This window comes from Physeter macrocephalus, chromosome 21 (genome assembly GCF_002837175.3).
Source record: "Physeter macrocephalus isolate SW-GA chromosome 21, ASM283717v5, whole genome shotgun sequence".
NCBI lineage: Eukaryota > Metazoa > Chordata > Mammalia > Artiodactyla > Physeteridae > Physeter > Physeter macrocephalus.
In genome coordinates, this window is record NC_041234.1 from 109404544 (window position 1) to 109410766 (window position 6223).

Genomic DNA, 6223 nt, shown 5'->3' on the forward strand with positions numbered 1-6223 from the left:
GGGGCGCGAACCCGGTTCCCCCGCATCGGCAGGCGGACGCGCAACCACTGCGCCACCGGGGAAGCCCCCCCCCTTTTTTTTAAAGAATTGCATCAGGGTGCTAGATCTTTAGCTAATATAAATGGATTAAATTTAACGTAATTATCATTTATTAGAACCATTCTATAGTTAGATTGACTTTGAAAGATTATTCTTTAATATAGTGGCAGGGACCGAATTGTGTCACCCCGAAATTCGTATATTGAAACCCTAACCGCCAAATGTGAGGGTATTTGGTGACGGAGCCTTTGAGGATAGTTAGGTTTAGATGAGGTCATGAATGTGGGGACCCCATAATGGGATTAGTGCTCTTATGAAAAGAGATACCAGAGATCTGTCTCTCTCTTTCTCCATCATGTTGAGGTCTCAGAGAGAAGATAGCCATCTGCAAGCGAGGAAGAGAACCCTTACCAGACACTGACCATACTGGCACCCCGATCTCAGATGTCCAGCCTCCAGGACTGTAAGAAAATAAATTTCCGGGGTCTAAGCCACCCAAAACCAAAACAAAACAAAACAAAAAAAGCCCAAGGTAATATCATGGTCTGCAACCGCCCAGAAACTGTAGAAAAACCTTTGGTCAGCAGTTAGATGGATTTCAGCGTGTGTTGAGAGAAAAGAAGACTCTCAGTTATGTGTTGTAGATACGAATTTCAGAAACAATGACGTGTATATGTATGAAACTTCATTTTTCTAGAGCTTAACTTACTTCTTAGGCCTCTTATTTCTGCTGAAGACAAAAAACTTAGCCTTACTAATTCAAAGTACACTCTATCATTTCTGGATTTGGGGTCTTTTTTTTAATGCCTCTTTCAAGTAAATACTTAACAATCCAGGATACTCTCTCTCCCCTTTCTGATTTCTTTCCTCATGTCAGGTGGGCAGGGGGTGGTTTCATAGGGTCCAGATATCTGTGATTTGCTTCTTGTCTTTGACCAGTTGCAGTCCAAAATTGACATTTACTGGCCATGTAACTTATCCTGTCTGTTCTTTGCAGTCCTTAGGCAAAGGACATGCCACTTCTTCCCCCTAAGCTGAATTACAGGGATAACACGAAGGGTGAGGAAAGAGACAGCTCCATAAGTAGAAGGGCAAGAAGAAACACAGTAGGGTGACTGATCAACCTGATTTGCCCAGACTTGAGTGGATGTTGCTGCATCCACCGCTGAAATGCCCAAGTCCTCCTCTAATCTTTATTCCCATGGACCCTGCAGATTGTTCTGTATCATCCATCCTTTCTCTGACTGTGCAGCCTCCTCAAGTCCACTAGCCTACATTAGAGCCCCATCCCAAAGTAACAGGAGCCAGGAGAGTATGTCAGGCAGTGTCAGGGTGGGGGGAGGTATATTTCTCTACTGGCCCCAGAATATTTCCTGATCAGAGGATGCCTCTGTCTTCAGATGGCAAAGAAAGAACCAGAGTGGCTCCAAAGGAAAAGAGGAAAAGGAGCAGGTTGCTTAGCCTGCATCTGGTCTGGGCAGAAAAAGTCTGCATCATCCAGAGCATCTCACCAGGGGAGGACTGATGACACAGGGAATCTGTGGCCAGAGGCCCAGTTAGTAATGTGTTCTTGGAGATAATTTCAACTTCAAGAATCTATAGCAGTAAGAGGAAATGGCTTGAAACTTAGTAGATTTGGGGCTCTGGCCAAACCGTTTGTAACATCCGGGGACCAAGTGAGCTTTCTTCTTCCCTTGCTATCAATTAGTTATTTCCATTATTTCTCCCTATCTTTCCAGTCATGTTTTTGCCATTAGCTCATCTCAATTACGTTGGCATTTCAAGGAAACACTTTTTCCCATAAGGCAAGTTGATGTAAGTTGATCTTTACACATTCTCAGGAGACTTGATTATTGAAGCCCCCAAAGAATCTCATTATCAAATGTTTTAATGATGACAATCCTAGCATGTGGTCCTTCCCATTAGTTTAGAACTATGAAACTTTTTTAAAGACATCTTTTCTTTGTTCAACATACAAAACTTTTAAATCAAATATGTACACGCCTTAGTAAATGGATAGCTTTTTTGTGATATGGGAATTATAATGCTGAACTACTACAGCAATAGCTGAAGGAAGCACATGTTCAAAATTCTCCCAACAGCATTTTAGCCATATGTACAAAGAAGTCTTAAAAATGTGTTTATTCATATCCTTTGTTTCAACTGCATTTCTAGGAATTTATAGAAATGATTAAAGATGTATGCACAGAGACTGAACTTCCACTTAGAATGTAGAAAGGCACACGAGAACATCGCTTCCACCATAACAATGAAAAAAAAAACTGGGTAATTTATAAAAACATAACATTTCTTGAGCCCAACAGAAATCTGAAGTCACAGGGAAAGCAAGTAAAAGGAGTTCCAGGAACACGAAATCTTCTGAGAAGAGATGAGACACATGATCTATTTCATCTTTGGCAGAGCAGAGGGAAAAAGGAGTCTGCCACACAAGTGGTATCAGCTAACATTTTAATGAATTCTTAAAGGCCAAGTATGGGTTAGCACATCAGTTTGGAATAGCTAAGGACCACAGACATAAACAAATCTCACACTCACTTCCACAAACCTTCACTGGGTGTTTACCCGAAAGATTGAAGGGAAGGCAGGAGACTGGGAAGAACTCTCCTCGGTGACAGAGGCATGCAGGAGGTGATCGCTGATGCTGGTATCTGGACCAGCAGCATCGGCATGATCTGAGCACTTGCGAAGCAAAAGCTTTAAGTGACTGGGGGAATGGCAGCAAATCCTTTTGCTCCCAGGTTCCAAGCAGAAATCTATTGCCTCAGGAGGAAGGGTAGAAGCAAAAACCTTCTGACCCTGAAGGAGGGGCAGGAATCCATCTTTAGCTCAGGAGCCTTCAAAGATCCCAAGCAAAGATCCACATCATCTGGGAGAGGGGAAGGGAACTTTCATACTAGATCAACCATGAAAACAAGGCAGAATTTGGGTGTCATAGGAAAGAAGGGCAAGAACATTGAGAAAACCCTACCCTTGAGGCCCAAGTATAAAGGGCTTGCCTAAGAAGGGGGCTGGACCAGGACAACAGAAAACGTTTGCATCCCCTACCATGAGCCTGGCATTGAGTAACAAGTAATAGTTTAGCAAGAGTGGAGAGGCAGTCGACCTCTGTAGGGCAGGTGTATAAGAACTAGTAATTTCCCCAAGGGTGGGTAATAGAAACACTGAGAAAAACCCACGAGCACCCCAGTTCCATTCTAGGAACAAGGTAACAGCAGCCAAGATCCGGAGAAATTTGAAGCCTGTAGCACACTTAGGTAAAGATAGCAATAACAGAACAACCCAAACCCTGCTACACTCCTGACTAGACTGACTCAAGTCCCAATGGCCTAACAGAAGAAGAGGTGTACTCATTGCTAGGCTAAATACCATTTACCTCTGTTTCTAATGTTCTTCTAACCATGATGCCCAGGATTCAATAAAAAATCATAAGAAACACAAAAAAGCAAGTTTAAAAATAATATTGTCAAGTGATGACATAGTCAACAGAACCAGACTCAGAGATTACCCATTTGTTGGAATTTTTAGAGACTTTAAAATAAATATTAATAATATGTTAAAGGTAGAGGAGTATGATATTAGTTGGAAATTTGGATATATGCATATAAATTGAGTGGAAAAGTAAAAATTAAGGTAAACATAAAATATTTTCACATTTAATTGCCTAATTAAAAATTTTTTTTTATTAGAGTACAGTTGATTTACAATGTTGTGCTAGTTTCAGGTGTACAGTAAAGGGTATTTTTAAAAATTTCCTTGAGATGTCCTTTTTGACCTGTGGGTTATTTAGGAGTGTGTTGTTTAGCTTTCAAATGTTGGGAGATTTTTCTATTATCTCTCTGTTATTGATTTCTAATTTGATTCCATTGTGATTGGAGAACACACTCTGCATTATTTCAATTCTTTCAGATTTGTTGAGGTTTGTTTTATGGCCCAAGATATGGACTATCTTGATAAATGTTTTGTGGGCCTTTGAAAATAATATGTATTATACTGTTTTGGGGTGGAGTGTTTTATAAATGTCGATTAAATCCTGTTGGTTGATGATATTCTTGATTTCTTCTATACTCTTGCTGATTTTCTGTCTAGTTGTTCCATCAGTTGTTGAGAGAGGGGTGTTGAAGTCACCAAATATATCTCTGGATTTGGCTGTTTCTCCTTTTTTTTTTTTGCTTCACATATTTTACAGCTCTGTTTTTTTCATGCACTTACATTTTGGATTCCTATGTCTTCTTGGTGGATTGATCTTTTTGTCATTACATAATGTCTCTGTCATTTGCTGGTAATTTTCTCTGCTCTGAAGTCTACTTTATCTGATATTAATATAGCTACCCCTGACTTCTTTTTGTCCTCCTTTGACTTTCAACCTACTTCTATCGTTATAAAGTGAGTTTCTTATAGACACTACATAATTGGGTCATATTTTTAAATCCACAATGAAAATCTATGTTTTTAACTGGTGGACTTAGACCATTTACATTTAACTTAAATGTTGCTATGTTAGTGCCTAAGTCAGCCATTTTATTTTTTGTTTTCTGTTTCTCCTCTGTATTTTCCTTTTCTCTGTTTTCTTTTTCTGGCTTTCCATGGGAATTCCATTTTGATTTATCTATAGTGTTTTTGACTGTATCTCTTTGTATAAGCATTTTTGAGATATTTCTATGTATATCATTATATATATCTTACTTACTACAGTCTACTGGTGTCATCATTAAACCAGTTTGAGTGAAGTGTAGAAACCGTACCTCCATTGATATCCCTTTACTCTCTCCATTTTTGATATAATTGTCTTAAATAGTTCCTCTACATACAATTAGATACACATGAGACAGTGTTCTAATTTTTGCTCCAACTGTCAAACATAATTTGGAAAACTCAAGAAGAGAAAAAAAGCCTATTTTATTTACTCATATTTTTACTAAATGTCTTCTTTCTTTCTTCCTGATATTCCAAGGTTGTTGTTTTTTTAATCATTTCCTTTTAGTTGAAAGAACTTCCTTTAGCCTTTCTTTTGGGGTAGGTCTGCTGGTGAAAAATTCTTAGTTTTCCTTTATCTGAGAATATTTTGATATCCCTTTTTATTCCTGAGGTATATTTTCATTGCATAGAGGATTCTGAGTTGGCAGTTCTTTTGTTTCAGCACTTGAGAAACACTGTGCCGGTTCCTTCTAGCTCCATAGACTCTGATGAGAAATCCCTCATTCCAACTGTTTTCTCCCTATAAAAACAAAGTGTCATTTTTCTCTTGCAGCTTTGAAGATTTTTTCATTGGCTTTATTTTGCAGAAGTTTAATCGTAATGTGTCTTGGCATAGATTTTCTTTGGGTTTATCCTTTTGTAGTTTGTCCAGCTTCTTGAATCTGTGTATGTCTTTGCCAAATTTGGAGAGTTTTCAGCCATTATTCTTTAAGTACTTTTACAGCTCTGTTCTCTTTTTGTCTTTCCTCCAAGACTCTTGTTTCAGTAATGTTAGATGTTTTGTTATAGTTTCACAGGTTTCTGAGGCTCTATTCATTTTTGTACTATATTTTCTTTTTTGTTGTACAGATTAATGTCTATTATTCTATCTTCCAGTTCACTGAGTCTTTCCTCTGTCTCCTTTTGTTGTTGAAGCCATGCACTAAGCTTTCCATTTCGGTTATTGTGTTTTGCAGTTGTAAAGTTTATGTTTTGCTCTTCTTTACATCTTCTCTACCTTTGTTGAGACTTCCTATTTCTTTGTTGAGAGTTTAAGTCTTTTCATTCTTTTCAAGTGTGATAGCTCCTTGAAATATTTTTATTATGGCCGCCTTTAAATCTTTGTCAGATAATTCTCACACCTGTGTCATCTTGGAATTGGCACCTCTTTTTCTTAATTTTAATTTTTTATTTTTTGGCTGTGCCGCTCGGCATGTGGGATCCTCGTTCCCTGACCAGGGATTGAACCCACGTCCCCTGCATTGGAAGCGTGGAGTTTTAACCACTGGACCACCAGGGAAGTCCCGGAATTGGCACCTCTTGATTATCTTTTTTATTCAGGTTGAAATCTTCCTGGTTTTTTTGTATACGTAATTTTCTATTGAAACTTGGAGAATTTTTTTTTTAACATCTTTATTGGAGTATAACTGTTTTACAATAGTGTGTTAGTTTCTCCTTTACAACAAAGTGAATCAGTTATACATATACA